The sequence below is a fragment of the Heliangelus exortis genome, chromosome 7 (assembly GCF_036169615.1).
Source record: "Heliangelus exortis chromosome 7, bHelExo1.hap1, whole genome shotgun sequence".
Taxonomy (NCBI): domain Eukaryota; kingdom Metazoa; phylum Chordata; class Aves; order Apodiformes; family Trochilidae; genus Heliangelus; species Heliangelus exortis.
In genome coordinates, this window is record NC_092428.1 from 2,767,554 (window position 1) to 2,791,364 (window position 23,811).

General features: G+C 40.1%; 1 protein-coding gene and 1 long non-coding RNA gene across 3 annotated transcripts in view; one reads left to right on the forward strand and one right to left on the reverse strand.

The window, feature by feature from the left end:
• The window catches only part of LRMDA (leucine rich melanocyte differentiation associated), a 597,778-nt gene that overhangs the window by 113,776 nt on the left and 460,191 nt on the right, over positions 1–23,811 (forward strand). The gene's annotated exons all lie outside the window — the stretch shown is intronic.
• On the reverse strand, positions 20,084–23,342 carry LOC139798137 (uncharacterized). Its single transcript, XR_011726744.1, has 2 exons — positions 22,659–23,342; positions 20,084–21,061 (listed from the first exon to the last, which is right to left on the reverse strand). It is a non-coding gene; the product is annotated as an uncharacterized lncRNA (long non-coding RNA).

Below are 23,811 nucleotides of genomic sequence, written 5' to 3' on the forward strand. Positions count from 1 at the left end.
CCCATCATCTTTTTGCCTGAGATAAAACAGTCATTAGGTGGAAACTGTTTATTTGGATACAAGCCCCAAGTGTGCAGGAGACATGTTAGGAAGTCACTGACATATGGATGTGATCGCTGGTGCTTTGACCAGATTTGGTTTCTGCAGAGTGCGTGAGAAGGGAAGATAAATTTTGTCCTGGTAATGCTGTAGTGACTCATAAATAAATGGTTACCCTTTGGTGCTTACAGTTTTCATTAAAGCGGCCTGAGCTTTGTTATTGACACCATAGGTTGCCTATTCAGGGAAATGCAGTAAAATTTATCAGTGTGCTTTCTACACCTAATAAATCATCCAAACAGGGAACCATATGGCAGATAAGACCTTGAAAATGTGGCTTCAGCATGTGAAGAGTCAAGTTGCTGAAATCTTGAATGATTACAGCTCGTGCATTTTCCTCTGGAATATCTTATAGTTATTTTACATGCCATTTTCTTGTTCACCCTATTGCCTCTTTGTCTCTCTCTCTCTCTCTTTTCCCCCCTTCTTTTTCAGCAGCACTGTGATTTCAGAAAAAAAAAAAAAAAGTCGAAAGCAGATAAGACATTTTTATAATGCCTTGCTGGTAGGAGAAAGAGGGGCAGGGAGGAGCAGAGACTGATGGGAAAGGATGATATATGTGGCGGCTGTGTCCCAACTCTCCTCTAGCCCATTGTCATTAATCATGGCTATTAGTTTTTTCAGAGCTGCCTTGTCTGCACACTGCCTCAGAAAAGCCATTGTTTTTTCATACCACAGCCCAGCCAAAGCAGTGGGGGGCTGTGGGGGGTTATGGACAGGACCTTCTATACTCCTGTAGTGCTCCTTTCTCCTCTCTGCCTGAATATATATATATATACACATATATTTTTTTTCCTTTTTTTTTTTCCATTTCTTTTTTTTTTTTTTTCTTCCCCTTCCTCGAAGGGAAAAAAGATCTCAGCTGCCTGTTTGTACCTGCATGTAGGCACTTATCTGGTGACACAAACACAGGTCAGACAATTGTAATCCATATTCACTGACTGGAGCTTTGGTGTGCACTCTGCCTTTCTTAAGGTGAGATTTTTGAGTGCTGTAGCTGACTGGGCTTGGACACCCTCTAATCAGGGGGCATCAGCAAGACATGAAACCCTATCCATGATACATTTTAAGAGGTATTTTCAAATCTTCCTTCTCCCCCAGCTAAAAAGACAGTTTTGGCTGAAGTTGGTGTGGTTCTGCAGCTGCCATGTCCTTGACTGCTTCTTGGGTAGGCAACGAAGATCATCCCTTAAAATTGCCCTGCTAATAAAAACAAAGGAGAAAGGAAAAAAAAAAAAAAAAAAACCAACAAAAAAACAACCCCCAAACTTTCATACTAGCTGGAGAGATTAAAGTGTAGTCAGTCAAGCAAGATGCTGTGAAAAGCATGCAAAGAACACTGCTTATAATAGCATTTTAACATCCATGGATTGCCAGCCCAGGTTCAGCATAGGTTTAATCATTGGAAACTCATTCATGTTACTGGTAATAGCAAAGGAGAATTTTGCCTTCAGAGATAACAAATTTTGATTCCATTTTGTTACAGAGCAAAAGGGTGGATTCAGAAACTCTGAATGCTGACACTTGGAACATTGTGATATGAACATGGGGGTATCATCTGGTTACACTTCTGCAGATGAAAAGGAACAAAATGTTGAATCTTTCAATTCTGAAACAAATGGTCTTCCAATTAGTATTTTCTCCTCTATAACAAAGCAGAAATAGCTTGAAAGTTAAGGGTATCCCAGTCAGTGGTGACTGGTTATGAAGTACAAATTGCTTAGAATATTCAATATTAGAAGTCTCTGTCTCTGAATCAAACAGCATCTTGGTGCTCACGATTATAAAAGTTCAAGTGCTTCAATTCCCGTGGAGTTAAGAGACAACTTCTGAAAATGGGTAAGAAAACAACTGGGTTTTCCATCACTGTTTTAGAGAAATTCAGTGTTTAAAACTTTCAGCCAGGCAGTTGTAACCAGCAGGTGAAGATGAAACTCCTGCTATAGGGCAGCAAACCAGTAGTTCTCTCTGAAAGAGGAGCAGTTCTTGCTATCACAAGCCCATCTTTGGTGCAAAATCTTTTTTCATTTTGCAGAATTGCCTTTATTATTATCCTCATGAAGAGCCTTAGATTTTTAGAGCAAATATGGTTTTTACAGACCTGCTTCTAGCCCACTGGGCTACAGATTCGTGTGAAACTTCTGGTGTACCTAAGTGATTTGATTTTTAAAATTGTTTTAATATTTTTTTTAACTCCTGTTTTTCTAATGTCTCTGTGGAAATACATTTGTCTAAAGCTCAATTTGCATTTGAGCACAGAAGAGGAAGGTGAGAACTTGGACAATGTTTAAATTGAGTTTGAGACTTGCAAAGCTGTTCATACCATCCACTGGGAATACAGCCTCTAGGGAGATGGGTTTTGAAAACTTGGTTTCTGTGGTTGCCTTGTCATGCTAACATGGGATGATTAAAATTCCTCTGCAGGGAAAAAACTTCTCCCACTTTGCTATCAGGAATGGTTTGGGCCAGTGGTTACCAAGCCCTTGAATTATTAAAAAATTTATGCTAATTAATTTTCTAGAGAAACCAGAAGATTGATTACTTGACTGCAGATGCTACTAGAAGAAATTTTGCTAAGTTTAATTTTCCACTGAAGGTTCTAGACTGAGCATACAGTCACTGTGTCTGGCTTGACTGGAGCCACCAGATGGGTGTAGAAAGATTCTCTGTGGTTAGATGTGGTCCCTATTTTCTAGTCTTTTTTTCTGTTTCTTTATGATTCTATTTTTCAGCAAACAAATATATGTTTTGGAACACACTTTTTTTTTGTTTTTTTTTTTTTTGTTGAGGTGATGGTCTGCATCAAGACTGGATTTGGACAAAAAGGCTTGGAACTGTGTTTTAAGCCTTAAGGAGTACATTCAGCTACTTCTCAGTAGCTAAAAGAGGGCTTGGAGAAGAATTGACCTGAAAAATCAGTATTTGGACTCTCCACATAAGAGCTGGCATTTCCTTCTCCAAAACACTGTGGAATGAGCAAGGGGCTGCTAAGTTTTCAGGATACTGAATGGTTTTGCTTTGGTGCCTTCAGATTCCTTGTAGGATGCTGAGCTGGTACAGCAGGGGCACAGCTCAGTTCTTTGGTAGATAAATGCTGCTTAGGATATTCTTGGGGTTAGAATATTCTTGGGGAAATCCCTTACTTACACACCTCTTAAATGTAAATGCACTGATTGTATTTAGAGTTGTTGAATCCCCTGAATTGCAGTTTCTCCCCCCAAACTTCACTTGGAATGCTGTTGTGCACTTGTAAATCTTCATCCCCACCTTATTCTGTTACTTTTTCCCTCTGAACTTGGCTCATTTCCCCACTCCCCTTTTGTTTTTTGCTCCTGTTGTCTTCTCCAGCCTCTTGTCCCTTGCTTCTCATGCCATAAGAAGATGACCCCAGCCCCAATAGGATGTGATGTGAACTCTTAGTCTTTCCTGCAGTTAATCTTCTTGTTTTCAACCTTGGGAAGGCAAAATCCCCAAAACATGACTGTTACCAGATTTGCTTCTAGCCTTGATCAGTGAACATCAGTCAGCTGGCATGGAAGATCTGTTCTTTCAACTATCAGGGCTGATTTAGCAGAGATTTTCAGAGAGAAAACTGTGTTTACACATCTTTAATTCCTTACTCTGATCCCTGCACCTTCTGAACACAGGGATGCTGTCTTAGTTCAGGAAGAGCAATTTAGAATATCTTTGGATTATCTTGAGATAGCAGTAGAGATGGGTGTGGGGAAAAGAACCAGGTCATGTTTCCCTTTGGAGATAAATTATTTGATACTTGTGTGTTGGAAGAAATGCATATGCATGGTGTTCCAAGATACACTCATCAAAATAATACAAGAAAAAAAAAATAGCTGTATCTGCAATTAATTTTCATCAGTTTGCTTTAATATATCACCAGTTTGATTACATTCCAATCACTGAGTAAGGAAGTATGTTCCACATTAAAAAAAAACCAAACAATGAGAGTGGTTTCTGTGTTTGTTTTTTAGGAAAAGAACATCCATCACCTTGTGGATTATTATTCTTTTGTCTTAACTAATAAATTTCTGGTTTTTCTTTTCTTTATCTTCCTCTGCCCCCCAGTCTCCAGTGAGGAAGAGCAGTAAAATTATTATTATTGTTATTATTGTTTTTATTATTCCATTAAATCATGAAAAAAAACCCCAAACCAAGCCAAAAAAGATCTGATTTGGTGCATCTTAGAAACCTGCAACAGCATTCAAGTAACTAAATAAAGTTTTTCTGGTCGTGTGTCTGCACAGCCCTGTGGGCAGCCTCTTCTACAATTCATATTTCCTGCCAAGTCATATGTTTTTTAGCCCTGACTGTGGTCTGTGCCAAATGGTTCACCTTGCCTTGTATAATGAGTATAAACAACTGGTCACTGCACTGACCAATGAAACTAATCAAGATATATGGCACTGGCCTTGCTCAGGGACTCACATCCACAGCCTTAAACTAAATGTGACATTTAGACCCCAGGAAGGTGGTTCCAAACTCTCCCACTCTCTGCTTACAAATTCTGAAGAAGAGCAAACTATTTGACTGATGGTTTGCTAAATTTAATATGCTTAGCAAGTGAAATTATTGCCTACTCTAATGCTGTGTAATTATTAAGATACACTGCTTTTAAAAATACCAAGTGAATAATATTGATTTAGTGAACTGCTATTTAGAAAAATGCCAGCAAAGGAGGAATATTTTATTTTAGCTGCCTTAGAGCTGTAATGGGTCTGTACTGAGATATGCATGTGGAAATAAATTATGCACAAGGTAAACTATTTTGCTATACAGTACCCATAATATTAATTAAGCTGTAATTTTACCAACAAAGCTTTAATTTAACAAATAAACAGGAATCATCTGTACCGTTCTTTGAAATATACAACTTTGGGGCTCTAATAAAACATCCAGGAGCACCTGCAATTAATTTTAAAGCAAATAGTGTGACTAGCAACTTTAAAGGTTAATTGTAATTTATAATTTATTTATTTGGCTTACACCGGATATAATTACAGTTACAATGCATTATTATTTTCAGACCAACGTTAGATCTATCTAGTTTACCTTTAATGTGGGCAGATTGGTGTAATAACAGCCTGTGCTTTTTCTCCTCCAAACAACAACCTGCAAGGTAATAGATACAGATGGAGCATTGTCAGGCAGAGCAGTTCCAGAGACACCTCAGCTTCCATTGAAATAGATGTGTGGATTTTCCCTTTATCAAGACATTTCTGCTGTGTTCAGAAGTCCCACAAATGCCACACTTCCTCAGTAAATCTCAGCTGCTGGTGATATTTGCATCAGAGCATCACATCTGAACAGTTTGGCAGAAATGTTAGAAGCAGGTGATCGGGGGTGGTCCTGCCTGCTCTTTTTTTTTTTTTTTTTTTTTTTGAAGAAAAATTTCCAGACCGTTCCACTTCTGTGGATGATTTTTATTTGTGTTTCTCGCGGGGAGAGCTGGAACCGAGAGTAAGAGCAGCTCAGGGGAAAAAAAAAAAAAAAAAAAAAAATAAAAAGGGAAGCAATTATATGGGGCTGTTTTGTTTGTGGCTAACAGAATGCTGAGGTGGCAGATTTGCAAATTTGTAAGCGAGAAAAGCTTAGTGTTCATCTTTATCAGGCAAAGTGGTTTCTTGTTAGCTGAGCAGCAAGCTAGAAAGCGGCCGATTTTGACAACATAATTTACATCTTTGTATAAAACTATTGCTGGCAGCTGAACTAATTTGTGCTGGATTAGGTTGTTTGTCTCTGCTGCTGACTAACCATGCAATCTATCAGGGACCGTTTTCAAATATCACTTTTCAACTGTGCCCTTGAGAGGAGGAATTGATCGGGAATATACAGAGCAAAATTACTCCAATAACTTTATAGAAAAAACAATTACTGGATCATACAGATGTGAGTAATTCTGAAAAAGCTGAAAGAAATGCAACGAGTTCAGCTCCCTGTCTGTCTTGAATGTACACGCCCGATCTATTAACATAAAACACACTTTTGGTTGTTATTTTCCTGTTGCTTTTATGGTTTCTCTTGCATATATAGATAGTTAAATATAGCAGCCTTCTGAAACACACTCTGATTTGTAGGATTTCTCTGCTCTTTCAGCAGCACTCTGCACTTCCTTCCCAAAGAACACACAGGAACCTTCTCTGGTTGTGCAAGTGCAGAATAACTTGGCCAAATTTTCTAGCAAAATGTTGGGTTTGATGACACACAGCAAAAAGAAGCTCTACTAACATAACCATCCACATACTTTATCCTTTATTCTACATACAAACTTATCACCAAGTTTATAATGGAGGAAAAATTGTGATTTTTATTCTGATTGTGGCAAGGTTTTCCTCCTCCAAGATTCTGGGTGACAGAATAATATAAGGGAGGAAAAACTGGTTTTGCAACTGATAACCAATAAGATGCTCTGGAGAAGCTAGCAAACAAAAAAACATTAAGCACCTATTATTTTAAAGCACTGGGTACATTTTTCATCACATTTCTCTGATGAATTTTCACTTGTGCATCCTGCTGGAGGTAATTAATTGCTTTCAGTTCAGAGGAGTAATAATGCAATAAATTATGCTTGTATTTCTTGTCAAGGAAGAATCATATTGCTGCTTCCTTACTAAAGCAGGACTAATAATAATCTAGCTTGAGTTACAGACTCCAGAAAGTGCCTGTACCATTAAAATTTATGTAAGGAACCAGAAGACTAAATACTCCCCAGAATTACATTAAAAATCTGATGCTTCAATGTAAAAATGTCCTCTTGTGAAGACAGCACAGGATTTGGGAGACTGATGCTGTGTTTTCCTGTGTATTCCTTTATTTTTTGACCTTGAGCATGTTACTTAACCTGCTCGTGCTTCCATCCCTCTCTGGGGAACAAGGATGGTGGTGCTGGCATTTGCACTACATGAGCACTGAAGTTGTTTGATAAAGTAAGGAACAGCAATCCAGGGAAAGTTCTGTTTCCTGATTATCAGTGAGTACCTCGACCAGCTCTGTAATACCACGGAGAGAATTATTTGGGGAAACACTGGCATATCAAAAGAATCACTCAAAAGGAAACAGCTGCAATAGTGCTGTTGTTCTGGGTTCTATTTTATTTGAGGAACAACAGAAATGCATTTATGCCTAGAGAAAGGGTGGGCCAGGTGATGGCTGGTGCAGAGAATCACAGAATCATAGAATGGGCTGGGTTGGAAGGGACCTCAGAGCTCATCAAGTCCAACCCTTGATCCACTCCCCCCGTGGTTCCCAGCCCATGGCACTGAGTGCCACATCCAGGCTCTTTTGAAATATCTCCAGGGATGGAGAATCCACCCCTTCCCTGGGCAGCCCATTCCAATGGCTGATCACCCTCTCCCTAAAGAAATTCTTTCTAATGTCCAACCTAAACCTCCCCTGGCACAACTTGAGACCTCTTGTGCCCTCTTGTCTTGCTGAGAGCTGCCTGGGAAAAGAGCCCAACCCCCCCCTGGCTCCAACCTCCTTTCAGGGAGTTGTAGAGAGTGATGAGGTCTCCCCTGAGCCTCCTCTTCTCCAGCCTCAACACCCCCAGCTCCCTCAGCCCTTCCTCACAGGACTTGTGCTGGATCCCTTCACAGCCTCCTTGCTCTTCTCTGGACCTGCTCCAGCACCTCAATCTCCTTCCTGAGCTGAGGGGCCCAGAACTGGACACAGGACTCGAGGTGTGGCCTCCCCAGGGCTGAGATGCTTAATGCTAAGAACACTTGGTTATCACTCAGGCAGCTTTCAGGTTTCCAGGTACACCCTGAGTGGGCAGGGAAGGTGCAGCACTGGGTGATGTTGTGGCATCTCTCAGAAAGCAGCTTCAATGTGACTGCTGCTGAGCAGGCCTGGAGATACCCCACATTCTGAAGTGGCAGACAGCTTAAGGTTGGGTAAGCAAAGCACTTATATAAAAAAAAAAATATTAAATTTGCATCCCTTTAAATGCAACTTAGAGTAATTTTTTTAAAACTTCATTTTCAAGTTTTCTCCCTTACTGGAAATCTTCCCTGTGGCTTAGCCATAATTCTGTCATCTTGCCTTTGCAGCTGCAGTTGCAAACACATAGATGGGTAACTAAGTGCACTCCTTTTTTTCTTTTTTCTTTAAAGAAAATTGGAAATAATAAAAGATTGTGCACTGCATGCTTTTTAATCAAGGTTGGAGTCTGTGTAATGGATATAGTCCTGGAGGGACTGAAACAATGGAGTGCATGATTTGTCATCCTTCTTGCTGGGAAGGTACAGGAAGAAGATCAGAAAGGGATGTGTGGTACCAGGCACTTCACAGGTGTTTATTACCAGCAGGAAGAAACATTTTGTCAGAATCTGGAATTCAGTTTAACACAGTGGGCACAGTGGAGCAGAAAGCTGCTCTTTCCACATGCTTCACCTCTCTGCCTTCCTGCATCTTGGCCATTCCTCCCCATTCCCACTTCCTGGCTTCTTAATGAAGTCATCCTGGTTCCCACCTCCATGTCAGGTTAGTTTCTGATGGGAAGTTCTTTGGGAATGGCTTTCAGATTTTAAGAGAATGTGGGTGAGTTTTCTGTGGTTTCTTCTGGAGGCTTTGATTTGATGAGACTTCAACAAGGATAGCAAGCATCCTACCAATGGATATCTAGGGAAGTTTTAGAGCTGTGAGTACTGATGACATTCAGTGTCCTTGCTTAAAATTGCTTGGACAAATTTTAGGAGTTCCAAAGTAATGTCTTAAACTCTTTGACAGATTGACTGAGTGGCTGATGGATGATCTCACTTTGTGAGATGTCCTCCTTTCAGGACTTCTGTTCTCAGGTTTACCAGCCAAGCATCACAGAGCTGGTAATTAGGCATTTGAGTATCTGAGAGTGTCTGATTCCAGTTTTAGCTAAAAGGTGGATACTTTTTTATGTCATTATGAGTAACTTGCAAATACCACAACTGATGAACTGGAAGGAACAGTATGGATGAAACCTTTGTGTTACTTTCTTAGGGACTTAAGGCATCTGCTATTTTATGACTACTGTGTCAAATAATTTGCATAATATTACTCCCAGCTTATATTTGCTTAGTAGCTTGCTGAATTTTTGACTTTGTTCATCTGTCTTTTTTTTTCCTTCCCTTTCAGTTCTGCCTGAAGCTTTGGCTTGGAGAGAAGGGAGGGAGGGTGGGCTTCATCTGGAGGTGGAGGATTTTTTTTACACAAAAAATCCTGCTCAGTGAATTCTGTGCTCATGTAAGAAAATGACCTAACTAGCAAGCAGCCTAGATCAGAGGTACTGAGGAGGAATTTCAGTGTTTGGCAAATACCTTTTATTATTGGCCAAAACATTTGTTCCAGTTTGGACCTTTTGCCAAAAACTGCTGGATAAGCTGGGTGATGGCTCAAGGAGTGGTAATATAGAGAAACCTAAAGGGGGAGGAAGAGATCTGGCTTCTCATTGTCCCTTTTGACTTAAGCAGAGTTTCAGCTTGACCTTCCAGGTTAGAGAAGCTTTTGTACTAAGATATTCTGTCACTTGGCTTGAATCTGCTCTTGTGTGCACAAGTGATAGCTGCCTGAATGGGATTCTTAGGAGCTGAGAGGCTCAGCTCTGAGGTCCTTTGAGGGTTTTTTTGTTTGATGAGGTTTTGGTGTTTTGTTTTTTTTAGGGGGAGGTGGGTTTGGTTTTTTTAATGAAAGATTATCACTTTTTCAGTGCCTGTGATGCCTGATTTTACTTGTATTTGTACAGCTCATGTCCTATTTGATTGTGAACTTAGTGGGACATTATGAATTAAAAAACAAAATATTTTATTAATATTTTTTTCTGTGTATGATTATTAACTGGGTGTTATTTCCTCTGCCATCTTTCCATGCAAAAAACAACTCTACCAAACCATTACCTACTGGTTTTGTTTTAACAATAGGGACTTGCAAGATGAAAGCCTTAGGAACTAACAACTTGAGCTTTCAGTCTGTGTTGAGGATACCATGTTCCCTCTGCCAGTGCTCTGTGTGAAAGTCATCCTGGAGAGAAGTGAGCCCAGAGAAAAACATTTCCCCCTTTTCCTGACATGCAGGTGGGTGAAGCCAAGAGTTGGAGTGAAAACACTCCTGCTGTGTTTTCCTTCAGTCCTCTCTCTCTTGGACTGTTCAAATGGAACACAGAGTTTTGATGAAGATATTCCCATACTTGCCAAGAGGTTTTACCCTTTTACCAACCCAGATCTTCAGGGACCTGCTGGAGTGCAACCCCTTCTTTCTTTGCTATGCTGCATCTCGAGGGACTCAGCTCTGGGTGAGGTTGAGCAAAGGAGCTGGAGCAGCACAACCTCACCCTTTCTGCAGGCCAGGCTTCAGATTTCCTCATGTTCCTTTCAGTTTAGCAATCCTTTCTCCTCCTCCTTTTTCATCCTGATTTCTGGCTCTCTAGTTATGGTGCTATCAGTGCTTTTTTATGTCTTAGGAGAGTGATTTGGAATCACTTTGGTGAGTGGCTCTGCAGTCAGAACAGCCTCTCACTTTCAGAGAAGGGCTTTAGTTGATAGTTCTTCCATTCAGCAACGTCCCTCTACCCCAGTTACTGAAAAAAATAAAAACCAAAATAATCTTTTAGATCCTTAGGTCCCAACCTGTCCATGGCAGTGCATAGCATCAGCCTTCCTGGTGACAAACTCTTCCCTTCTCTTAAGCTGTTACATGGCACTGGGGAGCTGAGGAAATAGATATAAAGTATTTGTCACCAAGGTGCTATTGCTTGGCTTGTCTCTGTTATTGGAATTATGGCATTTTTAAAGGTAGGTAAGACTTTACCCAGCTGCTGCAATTCTTTGTGTGGTGCAAAGCTTTCCCCTTTCACTACCTCCCAGTTGAGCAGGACTTGGGAATTTTAACTCTTGAGATAATTATAGCTCTGCTCTCAAAGTGGTGACAGGGTGTGGATTTTGAAAAAAAGTTATTTTCCCCATTCTGTTCTGGAGATAAAGCCAGCAGATATTTATACCTGTCTTTCTGGGGGTTCTAGCAAGTGTAAGAGTGCCTTTAAGTAAGAAAGTGCACTCTAAACCAAGTGATTTTGAAAACCCAGATCATGGGCAAGTGAAATACTCCAGCTACACCCTGTAAAAGTGGCTGTTCTCTGGGCTGCTTTGTGTCCCCCAAGGGGCACTGCTCGGTGTCCTCCTCTTCCTCCTGTAGGTAGTGAAGTCTTCACCTGATAACTGATCCAGGGTATCAGACTGGTGCTTGACAGACCTCTGCTGCTGCAGTATTGTCAAACAGGCAAAAAAAAAAGCTTGGTGAGCAGTTATTTAGGTTCATGAGTGAGCTCTGGACATACAATTTGGCTACTTAATCAGTGGATGTTTTGAGGCAGGGTGCAAAAATTGATTCATTGCAGGATGGCTTGTTCTGGTTTCATAGGAGAGGTTGTGCAAAAAGAGACAACTTTTTTTTTTTCCAAGTAAATTTGAAAGTTAGTGGTCTGATCAGCTACAGCATTCTGTGACATGTCTGTGAGCAGTGCTAACCCACCTGTCTTCAGTTCACTGCTCTAAATTTTCTTCTGGCTGCTACTGAGGTTTCTCAGTGATCATCAAATGTGTCAGGAAGGAATGTGGCAAGATTTCAGTTGTACCCTTTGCTGTGACAGAATGTGGTTTCCCTGACTTTATTGATGGGTGCCAGATGATTTAACAAGCCTAAGATTTTTGGTTACATAGACACTGAGTTAATGAATGGAATGGTAGAAACCTTGCAAGTTCCTTTTAGTAAAACTCCAACCTTTTTGCTTGTATGATTTGTTTTTTAATGCTTGATAAATAGTTCTGAACAACAAGATCTGAGTGCCCTTACTCAGTAGGAACAGTCTATTGCCTTTCTGATCCAGATTTTTAGCCTCCTAAAAATGTTACTTGATCCTATAGCTCCTACTTTGCCAGAGTGAGTGAAAGATCCCTTTTCTTCCAGCAAACAAATCTACTTGAGGAGTAAATCTTGACTGACAATTCTTCCTGGAGTAAGGAGAAGACTGAATGGAGAAATCCTCCTGGGTTGCCCAGGCTTTTGTTTTGTGAACATAGTACATTAAGACACTTTTCTAACTGGAGAAGTCTGTCCTTCCTCTCCCACAGCCCTACTAAATTTCATATAAGCTTCAAGCCCAGTGTAGTGTTGTGTAGGGTGCAGTTAGCAGAGCTGAGAGGCTTCACTCTGCAGGGTGAAGATCCTGTAATCATTTTGAAAACTGCCCTGGTTTGATGGATATTCAGTGAGCAGGCAAAACCCAAGCTTTCTCTGTGTCTTCTGCACTGCACAGAACTTGGGAAGTCCCAGTCCCAGGAGTTCTGTTCGAGTTCCCTGTGGCTGAAGTGAAGGAGGATACTTCACACTGGGGAAATGCCCCCATACACAATGATCCCCCATCTTGGGCTTAATGCACAAACCTGAAGATTAAAGATGCACAAACCCAAAGATTAAAGAAGCACAAGATAAAAAGACTTCAGTTTTGTTTTTTGTTTTTTTTTTTTTCCCTTCTGTCTTTAGCAGCCACCTTCAATTTGCCTCCTGAGGAGCTCTTCTCAGAGATGCCCTTTTCCCATGGTGCTGGAGGGTTTGACTAGGACCTGATCTTGTTTGGCTACTGTGGTTGGCCAAGGGCTTGCTTTTCCTGGCCAGCTTGGTCCCACCACTGACCTTGCTGTAGGCTCTTGGAGCTGTCAGGCTGTCATCTCCAATGGCATCAGTCAGGATCCCTTTGCCAGGCTGGTTGGTGCTAATTCTCTGCAAATGTATCTAAAATTTCAGTCTGACAAGGGAGGTTCTTTGATGTTTTTGTTTACGAGGACAAACAGTTAAAGTTTCACATCCAAAAGATTAAATATTGGAATCACATAATTAGGAGAAAACCACTCCAGGATTTCACGTAGCATTTTGCTATTTATATAAGTGACAACTAATGGTTTCTTTTTTTCTCCCTGCTTTAGGAAAGATTCTTCAACTTTGTAATTTTAAAACATTTTCTCCTACACATGTCATTGTTCTTTTTAATAGGATCTGCCAGAACATCTCTGAGCAAAAGCTCTGCATTTTCACATTATTATCTCATTGTCTATCCCCAGTGTTATAGCCTTACTGTGACTTCCTAACTAATCAGCTATTTCAACTTTCATTCCATAAGCTTTATGTCTGAGTGTAATTAAATGAGCATTAAGTCCTCTTTTTACTAGCAAAGCCTGAAAGTTCTGATATTACAGTAATAAGTGTGAAGTGAATTTTGAATGGCATTTATATCCTTTCATGGGCTCTAAATGTTTGATTTGCATAACTAGTTAAAATGATATCAGAGCAGCATATTGATTTAATTCCATCTCAGAAAACTGTTAATTAATAATGATAATAAATGTGTCAGTCCTTTATTATCTGCTTTGAATTGGTGATGATGTCTATATTAATACTACTCCAGTAATAGACCTCTGCTGGCTATTGTTGGCAAAGCTCTGACTGCTGGAATAACCAGCAATCAGAATTTAGAAAATTTATTACAGATCAGATTTTAAAAGAATAGTCATTTGAACACATGTGTAATTTTATTAACACCTACTGCTTAACATTTTCTTTAAATAAATCACTAAGAACAGAAACTGGCAAGGCTTTTTGAACAAAGAGCTTTTGATTTTTTAAACTTTTTGGGTTTTTTCCTTGCAAGTTAGATTTTAATGAGGGGGAACACACTCCCTTCATGTAAAAGAGGGAACTGAATGAACTATCCATGTTTTAGTTTTCCCCAACACTGCAACAGGAATATCCCTAAAACCCTTAAGTATACTTAGTGGGATACTTTGTGGATCCTTGGTCAGGAGAGGTTTTCATTTTATTGCTGTTATTTTGCTATAAGGTTTTTTTCTAATTTTGTTGAGATATGTGTTAGTTTGAATCCTCCTTATTTCAGAACAAAATCACAATCTCCCCTATTAATTGTTTGCCATCACTGTTTAACCCTAAAACAAAATCCCCTTAAAGTTTTGCTTTCCTTCTCCCCTTTTGGAGACTGCTCTTTAATTTATGCTACCTCAGACTGGATTTGGGTTCCTTTTTCAAGAAGGGGTATGAACAGTCCTGCTACTCAGCACCATGCTACCAGTCAGCTTTTGCCAGCAGATAGTGTTCTGTACATTCTTTTTTAGATGAAGAAATAGTTAGGAAGATGACTTTGGAAGTGTTGGATTTGGTTGCCAGGGACCCTTAATATAAATCTGGAATTTTTATATTTAAAAAAAAATTCTCCTCTCTCTTACTGTTGGTTACTTTCCCTGCAGCTGAATCCTGGGGCTCCTGAATTTTTATAGATGTTTTATCTTGTGCTACAAACTGTCTCATCTGAAAGGATTGAGGCTGAAAGCTGAGGAAGCAGTTCAGCTGCTGGAAAAACTTCCTTTTAGCAGGATCCAGATACGGATTTGCCTCCCAAGTTTAATACTCTGATTGCAATTTGAATCACAAAAATTTTTTATTTATTGGAAAAGTTTGATTTCTTACAATGCCTTTGAAAAATCAGAGTTTAATGACTTTTTCCTACAGAGATCTGAATAACCTGAATAGCCAGAAGGACAGACAACTGGGAAGGGACAAACTGATGGCAAACTTTTAGTTTTCTGAATACAACACTTCAAGTTCCCTTCACCCAGTGCTGTGTGAAAGTGGGGAACTTGCTCTGATGTGATCAGACACCATAAAAAAATGGTTGCACAGCACTAAATATGAGTTTAAAAATTCTTCTGAGAGATAGTTAAAAGTACTATAAGGAAAACCAAACCTGGATGTTCCAAATGACATCAAATTTCTGGAGACTTCTGGTTCTGTTTGCACAACTGTGATGATAGCAGAGACAGCAAAGGGTTTTTTTGTTTCCTCCAAGTGACAGTGGATGGCTGTCAGAAGATCCATCTGAAAAAGGAGAACTTTATATATGAAATTTTTGAATTTAACAAGTGAATTTCTTTGTTTTGGTTTTGTTTGGTTTTATTCCTGCCAATGTTTGACTCTTTATTAGCTACAAGCATCAGGAATCTTGCTGTGTTGAATTATGGTGTGGGTTTTTTTCCTTTTCTCCTAAATTATAACAACCACACTCTTACAATGTTGTTCCAGACTTTGTGAGGAGGCACAACTGGACAGTGCTTTGCCTGGCAAATGATTTTAACTTCAAAGAAAAAAAAAAAAGAAAAGCAGAAAAGCTGCATAAACCCCCCCCCACCAGCCAGCTCCCTGCTCCCCCATCATCTGTTGTGTCATGTCCCCCCCCCCAATTTTATTTGCACGTTGAAATATATTTATGGTTTTCTCCACTGGCATAAATCAGATGTAGGTGACAATATATCCAAATAACCTCTTTGATGCATGGGTTTTGTTAATAATTATGTGCTGCTAATAATTAACAGGTGTGTGAAAAAATGAATTAGTAATGAGAAGAGAGTTTGTAAGCCTTCTGTTATCATCCCTTGACAAATGCAAGCAAGGGCATAAGCTGAATACAGAGGCCCTTGATTACAGTTTAATGGGATTTGGTAAGTTAACCCCTTTTGTCACATACTGATGATGCTGAGCTTTTACTGGGGGAAGTTTGCTGCCTGATGGTAACAATAAAAAAAAAAAAATCCATGACAGAAAGTATGATCTTGCTGCTGTGACCTCCTAAAAATGCTCAGAAAACTCTTGTTTTCAAGTACACTTAGTTTAACTGTGCACTTGTAGCCAGTGGCTCTTTGTTGATAAAGTTAACAGGCAAATGATATGAGTCAAATAATTTTTTTTTGCTCAAAAAATGAAAAAATAAAAAAGCCTATTTCCTTATTCCCTGGATAGTTTTGTCAAACCTTTGCATTTTTTTGGCTTTTGGTCTTTTTTTTTTAATGATTATTTTATGATACCTCAGTCTACTTCAGTCCATTCCTAAGGTCCTTCTCTTCCTGTTCTATTTCCCTTTCCCAAAGGCCTGTTTGTGGTTCAATGGGTGGTTGCGTGTAAACAACTGCTTGACTTCAGAGCTTCAAATGATCACATTCATCATGGAAGAATATCTGAAAAACATGATACTATGCTCATGAATGTTGGTTGCCTTGAAAAATTTAATATACTTGATATACCCAGAGATCTGGAGCTGCAAAGCTGGCTGGCTGCAGGCACTTGTATTCAGTATTTAAAGTGCATTTACTTTGGTGTTGAGAGACAATCCTAGAAAGCTACTGAGTCCATAGGATCATAGAAGGGACCTCAGGGATCATCTGGTCCAACCCTTGTTGCTGCTGTTCCTGTATTTCTATCTTTGCTGGCAGTGAGAGGTGTGCAAAGCATTGGGGATGGGATTTACACCAAGGAGAAAAGTTTCGAGGGTTTGTAAAAGTGGAACTCGCCTGTTTAGAGAGAACTAAGTCTGCCAAAACTTAGTTTGGGACTGTTGGGTTTGAAACCTGGGGAGTTCTGTCAGTTTGCTGTTCAGGAGCTTTGTGGGAGCCAACAGCAGCTTTCAGGAGGAGTCTGGAGAAAAAGATCAGCAGCTCTTCAGAAGCTGCACTTGAAAATCCTCACCTGCTGCTGAAATTTTCAGTGCTTCACTAGCAGGTTCTCCAGTTTCTTTTGTAAAATCTCCAGCAGAAGGTCAACTGTGACCTGAAAGACAGAGATCAATGTTTTCTGGTCAGAGCTCCTCCATGGTGTGCCAGTCAGTGGGATATTACTGGTTTATTCTCCAGCTACCATGCTGCCTGTGCAGGTACTGGAGACAAGATCAACATCTGAGCTGAAAGCAGAGACTGCATGAAGTCTTCTGGAGAACCTTGCTGCCTCCTGAAACTCCCAGCTCTAGCACTGACCCTTGGACAGCCTTTGGAGTCTTTGGAGCTGGAAGTTCTGTGGGATGCTGTGTTAGCATGGCACTTTCCCAGGAACATAGAACTTGTCTGAAAAGGGAGTGTTCTGAAATACATTGGAGATCTGTGGGGATCCAACCTTATTTGAAGCTTGGATCTGACTCTCTTGCTGCCACCAGTGTTTGCAGTTTGGCATTAGAGTTGGTGACCAGAAGGAAGCTCCAAGCTGCTTAGCTTGCACCTCATGCATGTTTGTCATCTTTGTTCCTTTTTTTGGAATACAGTTTTCTCTTTTCCTTTTGGGGAAGAGGAATCTGCCAGGCTTATTTGCTTCCCAGAATGAGAGACACAACCTTGCCCATGCCTGCCTTGCAGGACAGGGATGTAGGAACCAGGCCTTTCCTCTTTTTTTTCAGCTGAATGTCATGATCTCCACAAAAGTGGTAACAGCTCAAACTGACCCTCAGCAGGACCTGCAGGACCCTCCTGAGAGATCCACTCAGTCTCCACAGGGGCTTTTTGCACAGGTTGAGCCTTAATTTTGTGCCCTTTGTCTCCAAGGCTCTGGTTGCAGCAGGGTGACAGGAACTGCTGGCAGCTCTGCCAGGTGATGGTGGTGTAGAAATTTGAAATTGGAGCTGGGAAGTGTGTGTTGCTCATCTCTGAATGCAACCAAACCTGTTCCAACCTCCTGGAGATGAGCATCAAAGCTCCTACTTGGAGTTTGCTGGGTTTGGATAGCACAGGGAGGGAATGGCTCCTCCTCAGCCTTTTGTTACCACAGCTTCTGCACAGTGCTCTGAAATATCCTTCTCTTTCTCTTCAGTTCTTCATTTCCTTTTCTTTTTTCTATAAGCAACTCCCCAAAGGGGAGCCTTGCATTGGGTGCCTGGTGTGTCAGCTCAGCTGTGCAACGTGCCAGCATCCACTGCTCCTAAAGAACATCTCTTTGCAGAGTGCACTGAGAGCCTCTCCTGAAGTGTGGGAGAACCAGAAACACTAAAAATTGAGCTGCACTCCTGGGGGGTTTCTCTTCTGTGAGCCCTTGCAGGGAATTGTACTGCTGGGACACTTTCTGGGGTGACTGATAATGTTGCAATGAAGGAAAGGAAGGATCTAAAGGAGTCAGCTGCATTGTCCTCCCTTTTAAACTGCTTCAGATCCTCTCCCCCCCTTGCTCTGTCCTCTTAGAGATTTCTTGCTGAAGCAACCCCACGATTTTGGTGATATTTCAGCAGAAATCAGTTAATGGTGGAGAAAGGGGGAAATGAATAATCTGTTGAAAACACCCCGTCGCCAGATTCAGCACTCTTGGACTTCAGTTTTGTGGTTCTTTGTGTGAAATTATGTAGTGATGTCCAGCAATATTTTATTGGGAGTTGGGTGTTGTAATACTGGAGCAATATATAACTGTGATCAATGTGGTGACCTCGGGGAAATTGCTTATATAATTACAGAAAGTTTACAGGAGTAAGACAAGGAATGGGGGGGAATATATCACTGTAAAATATAAATATGTTTAAATTACATTTAGGATTTGGAATAGTTCCTTGCCTGTGTTTTACAGAGTAATCTGTGATTTAAATCAGGTTTAGTTGTGGGTTTTTTTCCTAAATTGGGTATTATAAATCAAGAGTAGTTGCAGCATATAGCACACAAGAGGATTTCTTATACATTTTAATGTTGCATAAGTAAGAAATACCAGTAGTTCAGCAGTAAAATTGCAAATGTAAGCAAAAGTGAAGATTTTTCTAAATTTAACTAGGTTGCATTTGTTTAGTAAACTCAGTAAACTCGAGCTATAATTTACGGTTTTATTGCATTTGCTGTTGAGAACTTGCTGCCTTTAAAATGAGGGGGGGCAATAGAGGAAGCATCTGTAATTGCTCTGGAACTGGGGGGGAGTAGATAGAAAGAGGGGAAAAATACTAAGCAGCCTGCATACAGTTGGTTGAAGCAGAGAAGATAAATCTTGGCAAGATAATATGCAAGATAATAAATGTTTGTCTGAGACTGAGGAACTTTTAGCTGCTTGCCTCCCGTGTTTCGGGGAGAGCACAGTCGCTAATAAAAACATCAAGCTCAAGATGTTGCAGTCTCCAGACTTTGGAGGCAGGCAGTTTTTCTTATTAGCCAGTTTCAATATGGAAAAAAAATAGAAATTCAGGTAGTTATGCTTTAAAACACAACGAACATATTCTATATATATTTTTTTTTTGAAGTAAGGAGGTTCAAAACTCGGTTCGAATTTGCTCTCTGGCTCCGCACGGGCATCTTTTATCTGGGGCTGGATTTCTGTATCTCTCAGCCCATTAATACAAAACCTGGCTTAGTTCAAGTGTGGTTTGAAAGAAGTGAACGCTGGGATTGGGCTGGATGATGTTGATTAATAGGTGTGTGAGGGTGAAAGACTCCAGGGCCAAGCAGTAGGTCCATCTTGGTGGCATCTGATGTTGATTGGCTTTGTCCTGCGCGGCTGCGCTGGAAGAGCGGACATGAAGATTAAGTGATGCTGTCGTGTTGAGGAGCACTGCACTGCATCATTCTGGGAAGAGACAGCTGTGGTGGTTAATCCTTCATCACCAAGGGAGTGCTGCCAGCAGCAAGATATACAGCCAAAGATAACCCTCCATAACTTGTGCTAAAGATCAGAAAACTTTGAATTCACATCCATCTGCTTAGTCCGGGGTGAAGATGAAAGATAGGCAGAGGAGGAAATAAAAAAAAAAACACAAAAAAAACCCAAACCAACAACCCCGACCTCCTGTGGGATTAATCTTAGCACACGGGGAAAAGGCAGGAGCTAAATTTTGTTGCACCTATCTTAAAAGAATGGGATCGTGCAGAATCCAGAAATGTAATTTTCTGTCAGGTGCTGTGCTGCTCATTTAATATGTACATCACATCTTCCCTGGAAGCTGTTCAAAGACACCCCTGTACAGAGGGTTAGGTTTGAAAGAGACAAGTGTGTGGTAGTGCTGCACTTCTAAGTAACTGGCACACAGGAAGGGATGGCAACAGAGCTGTTTGGATAATCTGTGGTGGAGAACTTGGTTATTTCCTTTTACACTTAGCAGGTCAATTCTAAATTATTTTACATCAGAACATATTCTGTCTTGAATGGTCGTGAGCAGAGGCAGCTCTGTTGTTGTGCATAATTTATTCATATCAAGTGGGAACCATTACAAAGGCTAGCTCAAGTTGTCATCTTTGGATATTAATTAATATGAAATAATAAGATAGCCAAGAGGGAAAAATATACAAATGTGTTGCTTTGGAGGGTGTCCTCTAAGCAATAGCAAAATTAATAAAATGCAGTTCAGTGGCAGTAGCCCAGTGATAATAATTTGAGACATGTATCAGTTATTTTAATGTAGGCTGTCATTTCAGCATGCATTTCTAACCTTACAGTAAGATTTAAAAAAAAATGTTGTGCATGGAATGGTGGAGAAAAGAGGGCAACACACTTCTTGTCAGTACCAGGGTGCTCTCTGCTGCTGGGAGGAAAATGCAGTGGTCTCTTAAGCAAAACTTGGGTAGAAATGACTGTAGAAACAACTGAAGGGGAATTTATTTATTCTGGTGGTAAAAAGGCTTAATTCTTGTTGCTAAAGCCCTTGAATTAAATCACTGCAGGAAAATACAGGCACTTGGATTTGCTGTTGGAATTCCTGCTGCCCCACACCTCGTTCAGGGGCTGGGACTTGCTGGCAGCACCACAATTACTGAGGCAGAACAGATTTTCAGATGAGCTTTTGAAAATCCTTCTTCAACTCATCAGCTCCTTCTCTTCTAGACTCGTGGCTGCTGCCTCAGGCAGAGTACACTGCATTTTAGCAAATCCCATTTTTTTGGAGAGTTTGACCACCTACAAAACTTACTACTACTCTTTCTTTCCTAAATATTGGGTGTTGGTAGCTTCCAGTGTTAAGTGCAGCCCTCAGTTGCACTTGGATGGTGGGTAAATAATAATTAGAAATAATTTGAGAGGATGCTATTTGTCTAGGTTGCCTTGGATAAAGAAAATCCAGAATGAGAGCTGGAGCAGATCTGTTTCTCTTCTCAAGTGTGTAACGAGATAGCCTTTTAGTTTCTGGTTTTTATTGAGCTTCTTCACTTTCCTACAAACATAAAAACACCAATTAAAAGAGAAGAATGTCTCATCATTTGCAGAGAAGGAGTTTTAATTGGACCAGCAAACTGCCCCTCAAAGCTCTCTGCCCTTCCTGACGCTCACATTTGTGCTCTTAAATGTAATAAATCTTGTTGCTGGGTTTTTGTTTGGTTGGGTTTTTTTTTTTTGTGTGTGTGTGTGTACTTTTTTGTTTGTTTTACTTTTTAAAAAAAATTTTTTATTTAGAATAGTTGTAGTAATCTTAACGTGTTGCTTGGTATATTATTCACATTACAATTAAATCTTAGGTTATGACACTTCTCAGGTAAAGATGTAGTATATATTATGGTTTCATTTGAATTTAATTAAAAAGAATGAACCAATAAATACCAGTTATATCATAAGGGATGAGTATTCCTAAGCAGGCTAAGTGTGTCAGCGAGTTAATTTAACATTTTGGCAAAAATCCTAATTCCTTTAGTATCTGTATTACTGTAATATCTTAAAAATCAAAATGGCATTCTTGATTCTTATAAATGAAATGGGGAAAAAATGAAAGTTTAGATGGGTTGACATATTGGGAAGGAGGAGTATATGTGAAAAATGACTGCTGCTGCTTTTTCTTAATATGTAACTATTCTGCATATTTACCAAAAGAAGAAATAATTAACTCATACTGTTAGGAGGAATATAGGCTGGATACAGAGAGACATTTTCTCACAATAAATACATTTAAACGTGGAAATGGGCAAAAAAATGGAACTTCTCAGGAGGTCTGTTTGGGTTTTTTTTAGTTTTATTTTTACTTTTTTGTTGCAAACTGCACGAACCTGATTGCATCTACAAGGATGGGCTGGATGAGGTGAGCTTTGATCCTTTGAGGTCCAGTTTTAGTCTTGCTTTCCTCTGACTTGACCTTTGCTGATGGCTTAGCACTGCCTTTTAAAAGTTCTGGCAGTTTAAAAGTTAATGAAAATGGACAAATTCTTTGTATGCTCATAGAGTTGTCCAAATCTGAGTGTCCAATAGAACACATGTTGAAGTGAGCCCAACCTGATGGTGATGAACACTAAAATGCCACCAATCCGAGAGGAATGGGTTAATACTTTGACTAATGTTGTAGGTTTATAAGAACTGGCCCTTCTCTTTGTTCTTTTTTATCAAATACATTTATCATGCTCAACCTGGCAACTGAACCAAATAGCTATTTAAGTTGTAAAAAATTAATCACTGCAATTTCTTGAACTGTATGATGTAACAAAACCTAATAATAATATTATACACCAGAAGTTGTAAGCCCAGGGATATTTTGCTCCACTTTTAAAGAAACGTGGGGTATTTTTGCTTGTTTAAATGAGCCAGGAGCATTTGCTACTATCTGGACAGAAAACCAAAGAGCATTCAGATATATTTAATAAATCTGTAATTTCCTGTCCAGACTGGTAAGGACTAATGATGAGTGCCTACCCTCTGCTGCTGGGTAACCCCAGTATGTTTAGTAACATGCACCAGGATTTGGTGAAGATTTGGGATGCAGGCTCTTTGCCTTAACTGAAAAGCTTCTGAAGAAGTAATAGAGGAAAAAATTAAAAGTTTGAGCTTGCCTTTAAAAGGGTGAAGGCACTGTGGGAAGATTGTTGCAGCCCCTCTGCAATGGAGACCAAAAGGCAAAAACTGACAGGGATTTGCTGTGTCAGCAGATTTGCACACTCTGGCTTGGTGCACGTTTCTAGAACGTCTGTAGCTGGTTCTGATGGAGCTGTCAGGGTGTTATTGATGAGCTTCACCATTTAAAGTGGAAAAGAAAATGCCCTGGCATAGAGAGACAGGAGAAAGTGCCACCTAGCAGGGGCTGGGGAGGTGTCTGCTCACCATTCCTTCCTCTCCTCCTTCTTTGCCTTTCTTTTTGCTGCCCTTGCCAGAATCTCCAGAAGTCACGGGGAGCAGCTCAGCCCAGCCTCCAGCCTTCTAATATCACTTTGGTAGTTGTCAGATCATATGAAATGTCAAAATTCCTGTGGCTCTGGTGAGGAGATATATTTAGTACAGCTGCTGCATACCTACATAGTACCTCTGACATTGACATATTAGTTATGCTGTCTTTTGCAATCTGATATCTTTAAATTTGCCACCTTGTTAAGTTTTGATTAATGTGATTCCATTTCACTAAAGTAATTGGCTTGGCCTGTTGTAGAAAATAATCAGCCTTTCTATGGAACAAATGCTAGGAGATGCTAATGAGGGAGGGAGTTGGTTAAATTGATGGCGTGGAGTGACAGTTATTAATGATTGTTATGATAAACAGACGAGTGAGAATTGGGATGAGTTGGGCAAAAGTGACAGTTTAAAAATAACGTATATTGGAAAGTACTAACGAAGTAATATACTGTTAGGAAAACAATCATGCAAGTTGTCAAGGGAAGAAGTGTAATTATACAGCTGCACGAGCTGCCTGGGAGGACAGGGACCTGGTTGATAATGGACACGTTTTTTGTTGGCAAGGGGAAAATATGTTATGGCAGAGAGGAGTACAGATTGATAAATTAATTGGCCTTTCTCATTGTTCCAAGAGCAAACTTGGCCAGCAATAGCCAAGCAGATTAGGTAAATAAATGAAGTGACCAGCTTTTCCTCTGCAGCTGACCCATTCCCTGCCCTTTCTTTTTAATCCACCTGTGCATGAACTGCCAAGTCCGATTGCTTAGGCTGGCAGTGTGTTCATAAATTCAGCTTTCCTGGGAATATTTAGAAAAAGGG